Source organism: Battus philenor, unplaced genomic scaffold (assembly GCF_028537555.1).
Source record: "Battus philenor isolate CCGP_79_NKW_IND1 unplaced genomic scaffold, ilBatPhil1.0.hap1 SCAF_10, whole genome shotgun sequence".
NCBI lineage: Eukaryota > Metazoa > Arthropoda > Insecta > Lepidoptera > Papilionidae > Battus > Battus philenor.
In genome coordinates this window covers 940,274-959,212 of record NW_027181662.1, presented here as the reverse complement: position 1 = coordinate 959,212, position 18,939 = coordinate 940,274, and the positions used below count along the sequence as shown (strand labels likewise).

General features: G+C 33.3%; 1 protein-coding gene across 1 annotated transcript in view; it reads right to left on the bottom strand.

Moving 5' to 3' along the window:
* The window catches only part of LOC137923935 (homeobox protein Hox-A1-like), a 62,236-nt gene that overhangs the window by 1,036 nt on the left and 42,261 nt on the right, over window positions 1-18,939 (bottom strand). The gene's annotated exons all lie outside the window — the stretch shown is intronic.

Sequence of the window (18,939 nt, the reverse complement as noted above, 5' to 3'; positions counted from 1 at the left end):
TTTTCACAGCAGCGTGGTGGACCCGTCAATTTCACGGTGGAAATGTAGAATAATCAGTGGAATTCTAAGAACATCGACTTTCCACCACTATATATTATAAAGATGTGTCCACCAATTCGCTCTTAGTCTGCGTGGCAAAAGCCTACTATCTTTTCTCTGTAAAGCTTGTTTCTTAAAAGTTTAACCATTTCAATATATATATATGAAAAATCTTGATTTGTCCGTATAACATTTATTACGAAATACATGAAAAAAATAAATAGTAGTAGTAGCTCAGCGGTAAAGGATTGAGACTTGCGATAGAAGGTCGCAAATTCGATTACTGGGACATGTCCTATATAATTCATACTTTGTGCATTAATTATACAGAATTTCCTATGCTCATAAATAAGATTTCAGAGGATGAACAACAGCGCCCTCTACGTACCATAATACTATACTGCGATCGTGAACCATCCTGCCAAGCGTAGTGGACTCTGTGTTTGGCACTAATCGGTGTAACATAACTCCTGAAGATGCCTCAGGAAGGGGTGAAACACGTGTTGAGTAATTTGGCGGTGGCGGTTGTGTGATTCGCATTGTTTGCCGCATACGCATTTATCAGCGGGCTGGCGGGCGGTGCATTTTATTGCACGACTACCACTGCATGTGCGGAAGTGGTTAAATATTTGTCCTTTTCTTACTTAGGATGGACTTCCGCAAGGTAACGCCTGATTTCATTAAGTAGTGTATATCTCCCTATAGATATTCCACGGAGTATACTGTCTTAAAGAAGACGAAGATACTTTGTCAATGAAATTACTTTGTTTGTAAATATAATAAATATGAACAATGGATATACATCGCAGCGGCTGTAAATATTTGAGTGCGATGTTGTTCTCTAAGTAACGATGACTTCATTCGGTCATTGTGCTCTTTCCATCCGTGCATAATTCTTGTTTGTCCGGGACAGGTATGTTTACACAAAAGCCTCATTGCGAGGATAATCTTACTAAACGCAGATCGGTTCGTGGGAGCCGTTGGGAACGTCAATCCGTGACAGGTGTCAATTTTTTGTTGCAGCACAGATAAAACACACTTCAATAGTCCGGCGCCCCGCCGCGAATGCCCGGCGTCAGCGCATTTGACGTTTATTATGTGTAGATAAGTAAACATGTATTGTGACCACTGTCTATCTGTATCATACCTGTGCCATTTTAACAATTACTTAGTTCTATTGTTATATTTTGACGTTTTTGTTTTCATATAAAATAGTTTTAGTAGTTTAATATATTTTTATATCGACTGCAAGTTAACACGTTCACTGCGGGCCCAATTTTGAAGAACTTCCTAGTAGTGCGGTTGAGGCCTTTTCTGCCTCATGTTTCAATCATTTTTTTACAATATTGAGTCAATGCTTCGCAGACATAAAGAAAGCTATTAGTCTTTGTCATATCTCATACGGTTGAGTGTAAACAGCCGCCGCACTAGAGAGAAAACACGAGTTTTACGCGCCGCACCAGTGCAAAGTCTACCATGAGGCTGAATCGACCTCAAGCCGCAGTGAACGTGTTAAATACACCTCTATCTAGCATTATTTTAAGCGATGAAGTCTACAATGCTACATGCTTGTCTAGAAGATACCTATTCACTCTTGACTTGAACGCTACTAACTTAAAGTTATCTGGAAACAAGTCCGGAAGGTTTTTCGCACTATAAAGGTAGTATCAAAATTGTGCGGGTTGAAGGAACTTCAACCGTGTGTGGATGTCGAGAATCTGTGCGTCTTGTCCGATGGAAGAAAGGAGATCGAAGAATTAATAGGTCTAACTTCTCTCTCTAAAATGCAGTCTATAGAAAATGTCAAATTCATTTTACAATTAAAAATGAAAGACAATAGTTAGTTAATGTTTTATATATTGTATTATGAGATGTTATTTGTTACATTTTAAAATTTACTTTATAGCATTATAAAATTTAGATTTTTTTTATACATGACTACAACAGGACTATAATTACGTAATTAAAGGTATAATATAGTTTATACATATAATCGTTGAAGCTAGTTTTTTATTTTAATATTTCATAGTCGTTTTGGCTCTTAGATGCCCATTGCAAGACAAAAGCCTTCTGTAAAGGTATGTATAACGGGATATACCATAATCACAATTCATATATTAGTGATATTGATATATTATCGTGCTCTTTCGTATCTTTTAAAAGACAATTTCTTTCGAATTTATTAGATACTAACAATATAATTTAAACCTCATTGGAACGTGACGGCTTGCTGTGACTCGTAATTATTGCGGTGTGATATGCAGTATTGTTTAGTAATGTTTTTATTGGTTTTTTGTTGTCATTATTCGACTTTAAATTATTAAATGTTCTTAGTGAGATAGTTATAATGTAACAATTGTAACTAATTTTATATTTCTAAGCTTTTAAGTTTGTACTTTCTTACTCCCCTTTGTTACTGTTTATCTTCAATAAAGTAAATAAATAAATAAATCGCCACGCTTGATTGACGGGTTGGCGATTGCAGTGTGGTATTATGGTACAATAAGGACGCTGCTGCCCATCCCCTGGACACTTGTGAGTGGAAATTCTTTATAATTTATGCACAAAGTGTGAATTATATAAGAGAGGGAGAAGCATGGACTTCAGCTGCTAGATACAACTATTTTACCGGATTGGAATGCCGCTGAGGTCTGAGATCTCTTCGGTAAACGTTTCATAGTGTGAACAGCCTCAAGGCCCACGACGAGAGGATCTCGGAATGGGCTGACACTTAAATAATATCCGCGTAACATTTTGACACAAGGGCGCCCTGGAGGACCGTACCATAGTCAAAGCAGAGATCTCCCCCACAGATAGATATCTTGCATTGCAGCAGACATCTATCTTCTTTTCAGCTGATGGAAGCCCACTGCAAGGTATAGGTCTCTCCCAAAAGACGCAACGGTGACCTGCATGAGCGATTCTACTTCGTGTAGCGCCCGTGTAATAAAACCCTGCCGCCTCCTAGGCATGCTCCCCCCTCCCGCGGCTATAACTATTAAATTTTCCGTCGTAACAAGAAAGTTTTTTATTCCAACAAGCTATTTTATAAGTATAGCTTACAGTATGGTATTAGTTACGGCCTTTCTTCTTATGACGGTAGAATAACACGCATTTTTATGCCTGTAGCACATCTCTGTTGAGAGACTAAACGAGCATGATTGTCTAAGGCGATGCTCTTAGCTGTCGGCGGCAGCGGTGAAGGTGGAGCCCGTGTGAATTGCACACCCTGCACTATAGGTTAAGCCGCCCCTGGTGACCTGCCCTGCGCTGCTCGCATCCAGCAACTTCCTGCGACCTGAAGTATGTCGCCTGTCCATCTAGTGGGGGGCCTATCCACGTCGTATCTACCGGCTTGTGGTCGTCACCCGAGTACCTTTCGGCCTGGACTGTTTATATGAGCAATTTTTCAAGCTACACCGGTGAACTTAGTTCTACGAATCTCCTTATTTCTGAATCGATCTCGCGGCATGTACAGTAATACCCCGCTTTACGCGAGGGATACGTTCCAAAAAAAAATCGCGTTAACTGAAATTCGCGTATAACGAGGTTTATGATTAAACATAGTCAAAAATTATTACAAAAAAAAAATACAAATCATTTTAATCAATCACTTTAATTCTAGGAACACTATGCAACACATACTCTTATTTTTTACGGAAAAATACATCTATTGTCTTTTGGGTAACGTTTTGTTTACGTTCTTGTAAAATACGTTCATAACACCCAACTCTGTTTTTAATTGTTTGACAGATGGTCAAGACACCATAGAGAAGTTGATGACTACATTATATTTATATGCACTCTTTCGCGTAATTCGAGGCATTTGAGCGAGAAATTTGCAATTCGCGTTATAGTGAAACCGCGTATAACGGGGTCGCGTAAAGCGGGGTATTACTGTATATAAATATATTATATGATTCAATATATAAAATTATTTACAGCGTATAGTAAAAGATATAAATAATTTTTGAAAGAAAACACGTAAGTGTTTCGATACAGATAAGATATGATTATTATATCAGTGCACAATCAGCAACCAAAAAAAACAAAGATTTCTTTTTTTTTCATATCGAGGATTACAGATAAAATATATATATACGATTACATTCGTTACACTATTGCTGACGATAATCCGGCGACCGATCGTTATCTGTGCGTAATCGATGTTTACGAATCTAATCTTTTACGGGTTTAAAAAAAAATATAGGCTGCTCCGTTCTAGAACGTGTTCTAGAACGTGTTCTAATGTTTAAAATGTACGCACAAAACATAATACGTTTATTTTGAAAGTGACATAAGAAACTTTTTTTTTCAGTCTCGATATTTTTTAACAATGAGAAGATACGAATTGTATTTAGAGTTGCCATTGAATAATTTTTAAAAAAAAGTGACATGCCACTTTCAAAATAAACGCCTTATTTGGTGCCTTTTCATATAAGAATATGAAAATTTAATAAAAATTAAAAAAGCAAAAAAATCTTAATAATTTGAAAGTGGCATAAGACACTTTTTTAAGGTCTTAATATTTTTTAAAAATGAGAAGATACCAATTGTATTTAGTGTTGTCATTGAATCGATTTTTTAAAGGTGACATATGTCACTTTCAAAATAAGCGCCTTATTTGGCGCCTTTTAATATAAGAATATGATTATGTAATAAAAATTACAAAAAGGCTAAATAATCTTAATAATTTGAAAGTGGCATAAGACACTTTTTTTAGGTCTTGATGTTTTTTAAAAACGAGAAGATACCAATTGTATCTAGTGTTGCCATTAAATCGATTTTTGTTAAAAGTGACATATGCCACATTCAAAATAAACGCCTTATTTGGCGCCTTTTCATATAAGAATATGAAAATTTAATAAAAATCTTAATAATTTGAAAGTGGCATTAGACACTTTTTTTAGGTATTGATATTTTTTAAAAATAAGAAGATACCAATTGTATTTAGTGTTGTCATTAAATCGATTTTTTTAAAAAAGTGACATATGCCACTTTCAAAATAAACGCCTTATTTGGCGCCTTTTCATATAGAAAGAATATATAAATTTTATAGAAATTAAAAAACAAATTAAAAAGGCAAAAAAATCTTAGTTACGTAATTAATAATTGAGTCAAAAGTATTCATTTAACAAATATGTATGAGTTATTTACTTATAAATGATGTAACGAATTAAAATTAAAAATATCTTTATTCAACTAGACATATATATGCGCTTTTGAATCGTGGATTATTTTAACATTATAAGTAGAGGTACGGAATTTTCGCAAAAAAAAATCACCAATTTCGCATTTAAATTTTTCAAACATTGCAAATTTCGCATTAATTTCGCATTTATACTTTAAAACTAAAAAACTTTATGAGTTCATGGATTAGCCCATTGATGGCAGAGTTCGAAAAAAAGATAAGGCGTTTTTCTAAAAATTAGGGATTTTCAACTGACCAGAGGTCTTTTACACAAAACAAAGAGCTTCTTAACTGATAAGTAAGCCAAGAAATATATCCCGTAGGCCTTAGGGGTCTATGATACGGGGTTGATATCACTGAATTTACCTATGAAAGTGTGTATATTCATCAATTAACGCATTTAAAAATGATCTTGAAAAACGGAAAAATTGCATACATTTCGCATTTATTCGCATTTATAAGAAATTTTCGCATTTATTCGCATCTATTTCGTAAATACGAAATTTCCGTACCGCAAATTATAAGCAGTAAGCTACCGCCGGCTCGGAACACTAAGAAGCGGCTAGAAACTAAACAGTTGCTGTTTTTAAATGAAATCTAACAATATCTGATGCATACATTATAATATCAATCATGTAAATGATTCAACAAACAAAATTACACACATTTCGATCAGCTAAAAACTCTTGAATAATATAATAATATTTATTTAATAACTTACTTTTACTTATAGATTTAAAATTAAGAAACGGAAGGTCTAAGATATCTTTTGATCTTTATTATATTTGCGAACATCCATTCATTATTCATATATGTAATTGTGATTATAGGCCTAACCTAAAGATATAGTGGTATATACCATAACAACCAGGCTTGGCAGGTGAATTGGCGATTGCAGTGTGATATTATGGCACGCAGAGAACGACCCTGGCTATCATCTGGATACATGCATAATTAAACCACAAAGAGTGAACTATATAAAATTGTATCTCGGGAACAGAATCCTAAGACACTCGAACGCTAGGCTATCATTGCTCTCTATCTTTACATAATTATATTGTACAAAATAATTGTTAAAAAAGAGAGACACATGCCACGCCCACTCTTTAGACAATGAGCAATTCTTCGAAGTTTGTTACCTTGATTTTTCAGCGGATCTACTCATTTTTGATTAGATTTCGTAACGAACCGTGAATTTGACTATTCGTATAAGTGGCGTAGCTAGGGGGTGGCGAGCGGGGCGGCCGCACCAGGCACCACAAGCAGGGGGCACCAAAGTTGAAAATAATTTTTTTGAATGATGAATAGTGAAATGTTATAAGAAAAATTAAAACCATAATTTAAAGTAAATAACATAAAAAGAATATCGAATTTTACTATTTTTGTGCTAAAAAAGTTGTTAAATAATATGAACATTAAAAAAAGTAAACGGTTACAATTTATAATATACACAGCACACATGTTTTAAGCCTTTCATTCGCAAAACGCATAAAATGTTTTTTTAAAAGGGCCTAAATCACAAAAAAACATATCTGTGTTTCAAAGTAGTCGACACTATTGATTTTGAAAATGTGATTAATGACTTTGCAGGCCAAAAAGCGAGGAATGAGGAAACAGTATAGTAATAGTTATTTTTATGAAATACGCTTCGACTATTGTTTGACATGTCTAAGCTTGTAGCTTTAGTTAAGTATCAAATTAAGTTGCTAAGTGATATGTCCACCCTTCCTGTCCGAACCGTATGTTCCGATTTCATCTTAATCCTTCCAAGTTACTCTAATTGACACACCGGACTTCGTATGAGGGGTTTGGTACACGATGTTACAACAAATTTTATTAAAGAAATCTCTTTCGGCGATATATCCTTTATTAATATTAATGTTATAGTTTGTCAAGGAATACTTCGTTGGTCAAAGATTTGCCATCATTATCTTTATTATTCCAGCTGTAAAATGTCCACAGCTGGGTAGACATCTTCCGTTGACTTATATAAGGATCGATAGGAAGCGTGAACCTGATCATCTGTCCACTTTCGTCCTATGCTCCCCTCTTTTTTGCCCCCCGTTCATTGAGATCTCTCTTTCAACTCTACATGTGGGATAAGGACTTTGTCTACAAGGCTAAATGATTGTTTACATTCTTTGCATTTCGTTCAGACTTCCTCTTACATATCTCTCCTGCATCCCCAAGATATAACAGATTTGTTTTAATTTTTCCATTATTTTGCTATCACAGACTTAGTATGGAAAGGACCAATATTTAGCCACTTCCACAGATGTAGTGGTAGTCATGCAACAAAGTGCACCGCCCGCCAGCCCGCTGATAAATGCGCACTACTACTGCATGTGCGGAAGTGGCTAAATATTGGTCCTTTTCTTACTTAGAATGGACTTCCGCAAGGTAACGCCTGATTTCATTAAATATCACAGACTTATCTCGTTTTTATTTTGTTCTTTCTATTATACCTATATTAATTACAAATTTTAATCTCAGTTTTTATTTATGTATCACAGTATTAAGATCTTACCTGATTTTTACGTAACTAAGTCTTATTGCAACGTATTGCACTTGTTTGTACAACCTTATGAATATGGAGCGATTTCCTCTGCTTCGCTTAGTAAGTAATCTCCAGTTAAAACTATGATATATATATATATATATATCACAGATAAAAGCTGGCAACTATATACTATCATTACATCGACTATTAGCCTGAATGCTTTTCTAAAGAAGATTGAGGAGGCGACCAGCACCATCATGTTAGAGGAAGAGGAAAGAAAATCCCTCCTCAACTACTGTAAGAAGGTAGCCAAAATAGCAATAGAGAGATATAAAACTTAATTATAGGCTCAAATATTGTCAGAAAATAAAATAGTAAGTAGGCACTAAAGTAAAGAAAGAAATTATTAATTAAAGAAGAAAAGATTAGAAACTGTGATAAATATATGTAAATGTATAAAACTGAGATTTAAAGAAAAATTTAAATAAAGATACCTAAAATATGGTAGTTGAGGATGAATGTATGGCGAATAGTACGAAAGAGAAAGACTGAGAAAATTGTGAAATGAAAGAAGTAGAAAGATAGATTATTTAACGTATGAAAGAAGAGAAGGATAAAAAAGAGCGTGAAAAAATTAATAAAAAAAAATGAACGACCCTAAATAAACTATACCTAAACACCCACAAAAGAGCTTTCTGGTATGGTTTTATTGCTTTTTTGGGAGCATCTAGACGTCTTTACCTTATTCTGAGGCATCAACAAAAACAGATCATAATTACGAATCTATATCATTGGACTTTCCAATTGTTTATGTTATGGATTCCACGACTAAAATGTTTGCTTTGTTGCGAACAACGCACCTGGTTGAGCCACGTTCAGCGTTCGGCTTGCGCAAACATGCAAACAGAACGATTGTTTGCACCCGCAACGGGTCGCCTGAGTGGAAACCGACTCGCTCCGTATACAAGCATAACTGGAGTGATATTTGTACTTGGGCCACATACCTTGCAGAGCGCTAAAGCCTTGAAAACCTTCGGATCTTATTGGCCAGGATAGACTATTACATCCGTAGATGAAAGTATACATTGTTAATCCGATCCGGCACGAAGGACCAGAATTCGATGTCGGGTATCGATATAAAACAAGCACATTTAATTAATTTTTTAATGTAAAGAAATCAAATATGTTACACTTATAATGTCCGTGAAAAGCCGGTGAAAGACGCCCTGCGTTCCGATACACGCACTCAAGTATAATAAAAAGTGTTACGTTCGGATACAATATCGAACAGAATTGGTGGCCGCTGTAGTTTTGAGGTTATGAAGATATCACGGTACGGAAAACTCATCGAAGCACTTCCACTCACAAGTTGAACAGTTTTTTTTTAAATTGACTGTAATGTATGCCCCAGTGTATTTCTACACGAAGCCTTATTTATATAATAAATTACATAGTTAACTATTTTTATTTATTTAATATTCTTTATTGTACACGTTAAGATACATTTAATAAGTTTTACAATAATATACAAAAAAGTACATTGGGCGGTCTTATCACATAAGGCAATCTATTACAGACAACCATAGTATAGAAAAGGTAAAAGTACTTACAAAGGGTAGTTTACGTGTACATACATAGACATACATACGTATACAACATATATACTTATAATAAATAAGGTTTAATACACATTATAAATATAATACAATAATAAATAATAACTTCTTACTGACTTCGATCAGTATTGGTTCGATCGCACTTGCCTCAGAAAGAAACAGAAGAAGAAAAAGAAATAAAATAACATAGATAATCATAGGCCTAGTAAATATTTCTTAACAATTTTCTTGAAAATATGTAGTGAGTTAGCACGTCTTATATTCAGCTGTAAATCATTCCACAATCGAACGACCTGCGTGGTGAAAGATTTGGACATAAACGAGGAAGAATGTGTCTGTGAACTATTCGGGAAAGCTTGAAATAAAATCACAAAGGAATCGACAAATTGATCCTATTTACGTAGCGGTATTAGTCCTCTAACAATCTGGACATACGACTGTGAAGTTCATCGAAAAACATATAGGCTTTCAATAGGTCTTTTTAGAAATCCATAGAGGATGCAGGATATAGGTCTCTGCCATATGGTGAAGTATTGATGATGATTGTAGTACAGTATAGCGGTGATAACCCATCCCATCGCCGCGAGTTCGATTCCCGGGATACAGTATTATATAATTCAAACTTTGTGGATCAATTACATAGGATTACCACTACTCACAAATGAGTTTCTAGTGAATAGGCAGCAGTGTCCTCTGAGTACCATAATACTAGACTCTGTGTTTGGCACTAATCGGTGTAATATAACTCCTGAAGATGCCCCGTGGAGGGGTGAAACACGAGTTGAGTGATTTAACGGTGGTAGTTGTGTAATTTGCATTTATCAGCGGGCTGGCGGGCGGTGCACTTTGTTGCACGACTACTACTGCATGTGCGGAAGTGGCTAAATATTGATCCTTTTCTTACCATAATACTACTCTAAGATCGCCAACCAGCTTACCAATTATGGTATATCATCCCAAGGATTTCCTCAGTGGAGACCTATGCGTTGTAAGGAAGCAATATAACGAAGCAGTTTTATTAAAGTAATCGAGTAAAAACATTTACCGCTGTTTTATGACATTGCATTTATTGCCAACACACAAAAAATATGGTAGAACTTGAAATTAATATTTATGTGTATATAAACATCTGTTTTAATATTTATTTTTCGTTTATAAAATTGTAATTCCGATAATTGTATTGTTTACAAAAAACTTAGAATCCTACGCCGTGTGTGATAATATTAAATATTGAATCTGTCACAAGAGCATAGACAAACATAGTTTTTTTTTTAAATTTACTGAGCGGTTTTTGAGTACGTTTCCTTATTTATAAATTCATAGTTCATTATACGAAATTTAAAATGGTGTTCAATATATGCTTGATAAATAAAACCTTATTTAATTACGCAACGGACGTGATAAAATCAAGGATTAGCAACCTTTGGCGCCATTTATACAACGCATATATCAAATTTACACTGGTTAATATTTGACCAACTGTTCACGGTTTCCACCTTTTGTTAGTTTAATTATAATTCTCCGAAACGATTCACTTTGAATAAATATTTGATAAGTGTGTCAAAATATAATTATACCAAAATTTATTAGATACGAATTCTTAAAATGCTTGTTGTAAAATAAATTTATTTCTTTACCTTCTTCCAATAATCTTATTTTTTACTTGTTTTTTTTAGGTAGACGAAAAATAATTTTAAACATTTGAATTTTAATGTCTCCGTGCTTGAGTACTGTCAACTGTCAAAATAGTTTACTTAAATATGTAATAAACATAAATATTGTCATATTTGACGATTATTATTCGGAGTAAGTTCGTCCTCATTCATTTAAGTCTGCATCAATATTGAAATGATTACTCAAGAGGCATCATTGTGATTCTAGATTAAGTTTTCGTTAAGACTAGACAAAATTTTATTCATTATAGTAAATACGAATAGATATAAAACCATAGATTAAGAAAGACGCCGTTTTCAATAGTCTAATTATAAGTTTCCTATTACTTTTAGAAGTATCTTATAGAAAAAAAACAAATTAAAATTATAATTTAAAATTTAAATCTCATTTAACAGTTCGCTTTGAAATTCGCGTGTGACAGTTCTTGGGCATTAATAAAAAAATCAATTACTCTAAAATATGTTATATTAATTTATTTTAAATAAAAATATTCCTTTTTATTCGAATAATCATGTTATAAATTAATTTGTGTTTTAAAAATATATATCTAAATCTATAAAGAACGATTAAATTAAAAAAGAAATAAAATGCGTAGATAAGAAATAAATGTATATTTTATTTTCCCGCCAAATCTTTGACATTGCTTTGTTTTCCCTCGTTTTTAATCTGCGCAAGAGTGATGTGCCGGCGCGCGGGAACCGGTGTTTGTTCAGCCCGAGCAGAAGGCCGCGACATCGCTAATCCATTACGCCGAGTGTAAATGTTTGCGGAGCAGCGACTGTCCGCCATTTTTGGCTTTTACCAATCTTATTTTTCGAACGGCGGTGTTCGGTTCCATCCGATTGCGTAACCTTCTTTACATTGTATTCCTTTTAAAAACATATCCATGCGTATAATTTAAGTTAATAAAAAATAAATATATTATCTATGTTGTTTAATTTGTTTCGTCTATCATTTTATGTATAATACGCATATTTTTATTACACAATAACTATTCTTATTACATTATTATTACGTATTTTGGTGTGTTTTAGTGTGAACATTAATTTACAGTAATTAAGATTTTAACTCCTATAACCAATCATCCTCTGTGTTAATGCTATTGGACTTTGATCCTTATACGGTGGTAATTAAAATGTAGTGCATGAATAATTTTAATGCTATCTTCAATAACTTTTACGATTTTAAGTAACCGCATACACCAATACCTCACTTTGCGTCGTTTCGTTTTGCGTTTTTTTCGAAGTTGCGTCGCTGCTTAATTAGTACTAATTTTAATTGTGCGTCGTTAGATTTTCGAGGTTGCATTTTTTAGAGTTAGTCTTTAATTTTTTTTAATTTTCTTTTTTTCTAAAAGATGGCAACACTTTTGTTTCTAATTGCGCCATGCCGTCAAAACTCGAGGATTCCTTTTCAAACATTCCTATAAAAAATTAATGTGACATATTTCATAGCGATCACTCTATACAGGATTATTAAAAATAGGTGCAAAAGATAAAGCTTTCTGTGAAATGAGTTATACATTCGAAGTGAATATAATTTTTTTAAACCCATTATCAAACATACTGTATAATATTAGTGAAAAGAATATTTTATACAAATCTTAAAAGTATATGAAAATCATTGATATTTTAAATAGATTAGAAAATAAAAAGGATCGGTCAATGACGATTCCTTTTTTAAATAATTTTTTGCAACATGGCGTTTTTCACATTTCGTCAAAATGGCGGAATTTTAAATGCGTCACGGCTTATAACTTTTATTTTTGCAATTTAATGTTTACTAAAACAGTTGCATAAGAACGCATAGTAAGGTAGAACTATTTATAACTAATTATTTTATGATTTTTGGGAATTAAGTTTGTAATAAAATGTCTTATTGGATGTAATTCGAAGAAGTGATTGTTTGAAGTGACAGTTGACAGGCCGTTGGAGACGAAAGGTTCTCGACCACGAGCTGGACGTGGATTCTGTAGGCCCTTAGGAGTTCGAGGACCTAGTAAAGGTCGCTTGAAGTTGTTGGATACGGGCAGAACAAGATCGGTCATTGATCACCTTTTAGAAAGAGACTATCGTCTGACATAATATTGATGGTGATGAATCAAAACTTCTATCGTATTCATATCTGTACTTTATGTTAATCGAAGAACCAGAGGATAGAAAGTTTAAATGTAATTTGCCATCTTATAATTGTTCTTTTTGTGTTATGTAGATGGATGTCGCAGATTGCCGATAGGGTAATATTCATCCCCTTGGTATTCTAGCTTGGGGTGTGAATTTTTATAATGAAATTAAATTATTCATTTCAAATTCTCAATTGAGTATTTTAAATGTGAAATTGAACGGATAACCGCGTCACTCGAATGGCTGACTTCATGCTTCCGGCCGCCATTTGCAATTTCACCAATAAACGCGTCGGTTGAAATGTTACCATTAAAATGTCGTTAAAATATTTATTACATCCTGCTTATATATTATATTTTTCTTATGTATTATTATACTCCTTTATTTTATATTTTATTTATATTAAATATTTGTGTATTGTGTAAGTTTTTTTATAATTTATTTTTTATTTTAAAATATGTAGCATACAACCATTTAGAATACAAGCGTTAAAATCTCTTATAGGCTAGTTCCGAATCCACAGAAAAGCTATTGCTTTTCTTTGTTAATCTGTGGATTCGGAACTATCCGTGGATTTAGAATTTGAAGATATGACAATGAAATTTAAAAAGTTTATTAATTAAAAAGTATTTATGAGCGATTTATAAAAATAACAGAAAAACAATAATCATTTAAGAAAAATTTAATTGCATCGTACAATATATTTTATTATAAATTATTATTTATACAATATATAGTTATTATTTCGCTTCAGTCGATATCTCGCCATTCAAATACAAATCTTTCAAGTCCCCAAGTATATATGTATATATTTTGAAAACTTTTTTTACCATTTTAAAAAGGACAGAGCGAAGAATAGTATTGGCCGCGAAGTCTTTATATATTCTTTTCTAACAAATATGTAAATAAATACTAATTGAAAAATTTTACTCTTATTGAATGCTCTTTAGTTCAAAATCACAGTTTTTTTTTACGTTTTATAAATTATTGGCATCCAACTACGTTCGTTGTCTAATAAAAACGTTTATTTTTTAAAATTAATGACTGTAACGTCGCATCCGTTAGTCATTAAGTGTAAATAAAATGAATAATAAATGCCAACATTTTACTTATTCAAGTTACATCAAGTTAAATACTATTTAAATTGTAAATAACGTTACATTGTAAGCACTTTTAAACGGTAATTAAAAAGCTATATTTTCATTTACAGCTTTTATATTTACCCTTCCATTTACAAATTCGATGCGGGTGGCAATCTATAACACTCGCGACATGTTCAAATTACCCGTAATTCAATCAATTCAATTGTTGAACACGACTGGCCGAATGGCGTCGCGTCAACGCCCTACACCCCGACGAAAAAAAAACAGAATGTGTACAGATAATATAACTGACGTATATGACTATTTTTAAATATCATTCGATATGGCATTTATCTTTATATTTAATTTTTTTACATTATTAATTTAAAAAAAAATTTCTCTCTTTCTTATTGGCTTTTGTAAACATCTTTGTAAAGTCAACATATTTAAATAATATACATTTAAATTCAGTGTTATTTATTTCAAGTTTTTCCTAGATTCTGCCATAAAAGCAAATACATTGGCGATAGAAAGATTTGCTTCCTCGATGAAATCGATCTTGGATCTAAATAATTTGTTTTTACTTTGTGACGTCATTTTCTTGTATTACTTTACCACTATAGGTAATACTCGTAGTAGTGATTAGAATATTTATACCTGGTTTTTTATCTCAATTATTTGTTTACCTACCTTTCATTTTAATGTTTCTCTTTTATGTTATTGATATATTTCATCTATCTTTGTTAGTTTAACAAACAACTAGTTGAAAATCCCTTCGGCGTTAAGTACGCCGTTATACATTGTATGATAAATATAAAATAAAGAAATAAACTGTTAATGTCAATTGTTGAACAAATAAAATTAATTAATTTTAATGCTTAGTATCGATACTAAGGAACTGGCAATAATAAGAATTGACAAAATAAAAAAGAAGAAATATTTCTTTGTTAATGAATGGACAATCAATACTGATCATCATTGTCATCACCCTGATAACTTTCCACATGATGAGGGGTGTCATGCAGGCAATGTCAAGCATCACCGAAATTCGGATTTGACAACAGGGGCGCGGGAAACGTCGCGATTGGTCGAAATTCGAACAATGCGGCAGATGTGTTCGCAATGTTTCTTTTTTATAAGCGGCCATGTTTGCTCGAATTCTTTACCGAAAAATGGGTGTAGGTTACATAAAAACAGTACATGGGCAGCTGGACGTTTCAATTTCGGCAAGAGGCGACAGGAGAAGCGAGCGATTATATCGTAGGTGATATTTGAATACGCGGACGGAATCCGTAGGAATAATTATGATCGCACGGTGTGACAGGCTGACATAAGTGATGTATCACTTTCGACTTTTGTGCTTATGCTAATAGAAAATTAAAAAAAAAAACGGTATTATAAAAGTGGAATTTATACTTTAATTTTTACATTTATATTGATGTAACTTTGAAAATTCATGACATTTAAAAAAAGTGTTTTAGTACTGTACTGTTTCGAAGATATTTTGGCTGTTATCCTAAGGCTTTTACAGTTTTGTCTGACATGAGTTTACGGAAGGGTCCGTGAACTATACTAAAAACTAAAGCATTCGTGTTTCAGAATCTACATCTGACACTCCGATGGAAGTGGAAGCAGTGAAGACGATGTTCACCTGATCAATGTTGATGTTGGTGTAGTGAGTATAGAGTGTGGATTGGAGGGCAGCGTGGACCACTCGGCAATCTAAGGTTACTGATCCTATCTCGGATCGCCCACGTTGGTCGCGAAGACGTGGTTGGGCGGTCGACGCCGTTTGCGATTCGGACGATGAAGAGTGTTGTGCTTATCTTTTGTACATCGCACTAGTTTTTTCGTGCGCTGAGCGGTCGTCAGTGCAGTGGCTATCGCTGTGAGAGTTTTAGCGCTTGCAGAGTTGTGAGTGTCTGAAGCATGTGGTTTGTTATGACTGTGATGTGGGATATTTCCAATAGGATCCGCAAGGATGTCTTTAGGACGCCTTACGAGGTTTCTAAAGGAGGTACCTGGGGAGTAGCGAGTACAATTATCTATAAGGAGGTTAAGGTGAGAGGAGGCCTTCTTGAAGTAGTGTTTTAGTTTTTTTTTACTTTGTTTAGCGGCCTGGGTAGGCCTATTTGGTAGACCGACGAGATAGTCAAGGCATCAGGCATCAGGGCGATTTTTGGAAGTTGCCTGTACCTTGCCGTAGATGTATATCCGCTGATGAGAACGCTTCTTATATATGTTATTGTATAATTTATCCAACTCAACGCAGATAAACATTTTAGCTGTAACTAGTATTAAAAAAAAATTCTTTATTCATTCTTTATCCACTGCTATTTATTAGCATATAACAGATGTTTTCCGGGTATGCAAACAAGCGTTAGTGTTTTTAATAAACACGCTATAATCGGTCGCTATCGCCACAAATTGGAAAGCAGGACAAACAGAGCATTAACAATATCCCAAATCCGCTAATCCGTCGGCTTCTGTTACCTCGATATCGGCCCCCAAATTGTCACCAAATAACGCTCATATCAAACTGGCTCTCTCTAGTTATAATAAAACAGAAACTAAAACAATTACTGCGTTTATTTTTTACAAATAAACAAGTTATAATAGTATTAAATAACTGGTAGATGTTTAGGCTGAACGCTATGCAGCCTTTGTCTAAAATTAATAGGTTTAAAAAAATGTGGCGCCATGATTGATTTTTACGCGGTAAAATTATGACAAGACAATGACAGTGGCGTTACGGAAGTTAAAATAGGCGTATTAGTTATAAAAGATTTATTTCATGAATTTTGATTATTATTGCTGATAACTTCGAAAATTAATTATTAATTATTAGATATGATTATATTACTAATTCATTGTTAAATAATTAAAATTAACTTTAAAAAATGTTTTAAATTACTAAAATTATCACTTAATACGTAAATATCACAATGTTGCTATTTATATTGTATTTAATAATAGAAATAATATGTTAATGTCTCTCACTTTAGTTTTAATTTCAACCTCACAGACTGTCAACGAGATATGTAGAGGGCAATGTTTTGGATTTTTCTATGAAATGGAATAGGAAACGAAAGCGACCGACAAAGACTAGAGAATTGGCAAGTTGATACGGGGATGCCACATAGTTTGTCAAACAGATGCCTTAAAGTATACATAGGACTTTGTTAGGCTTGTCGGAAGAAGATGGTTGCAGGTTGTTATGGAAAGGCATATGTCCAAAAGTAGACATCCATTTGCTCAAATAATAATAAAGCCTTTGTGCCTTATTTGGTAAGTCCATAATAGACTTCTGTGTATGCTTTTACAATAAATTACGCGTAATAAATGTTAATTTCAACAAACATAAACTTCTAAAATAACTCTATTGCGTATGAGATTTTTAATACGATAATATAGCTTGGGAATATATTGTTCTAACTACGTTATTAAAGATATATGTGCGCGTGAGAAAAATAAAACAATTTTGAATTCATTTCATACTTCTCAAACTATATTTCGAACTATCATTGTCATGTATTTTAACATGAATTGTGACTTGATAGGTAAGCTCATATTGACCTGGGTTTTTGTAAAAAAATACTAAATCGATTAATCGATACGATGTTGATAGTTGTGCAGATATGTACTCTATATACTATAATCGTGGCAATTATGGAATATCCCCCCATAGGTATATTAGGAGTGATAACGAAAAATGTTGGTAATTTGAATGATATAAAGAGAGTAGCAGAGTATAGCGTCCATCCGTTGAATGCAGGTTACCTACCGTTACCTTCCGCTTCTATTGTAAATCAAAGTAGGAGGTCTATTTCTTTTTTTTTTTTTTTAATTTTTGAAATGATGACAATCTTAACACTACTACCATTCAAGAGTTTTTGGTTGATCGAAACGTGTGGAACACTTTTTTTTCTCGTACGTTCCTGTCTAGTTTTGATTGTTTTTTATTACATTATTTCCAGTTTTTTATATATGTTTTATTACTCTCTTTATATTTTGTAACTTTTCGGTACTGTTTCTTTTGATCACGTCCTGAATTTTTGCTCTGCAGTATTAAAACGCAGGCTTATCTTTATCGACATTTATCAGTGAGGCTATGCTGTCTTCACTAATATTTGTTTTCTAGCAGGAGTTCGGAATCGTATCGGAGTCCTACGAATGGCCTGAGTTTAATCGAATTGAGTCATTTACAGGGTTGATGTAGTAATGTATATATCATGAAAGAGAAAGACTGGGAAAATTGTAGAATGAAAGAAACAGTACTACAGATAATATGATACATGAAAGGGAAGAATGATGATAAAAAAAAATATAAATAAGTTATTAGAAATAAAAAGTCCCTGTCCCACACGAGATAGGGGAACGAGAGGTCCCCAATAGCGGGGACCTTAAAAAAATGTATATATCAAAACAGGCCGGTTCTTCTCAAAGATCAGCATTTCGAGTCGGTCGCAGTAAACTACATATATTGTTTCAATAATTTACGATTAAAAACTGCGTGTAAATGTCTACTTGATAAGAATATATGTTCTCTTTTCAAAAATAGACTTTTGAAGTATTTTACGTTTTTTTTTCATGTCATAATTCGATCTGTCTTTTTCTTTCATTCTGATTCGTTCATCCTTTTCCCTCATTTCTTAGTTTTGACAAAAAAAAATGACGTCACAGAGATTGCGAGTTAGACGTTCTCCCACATTCT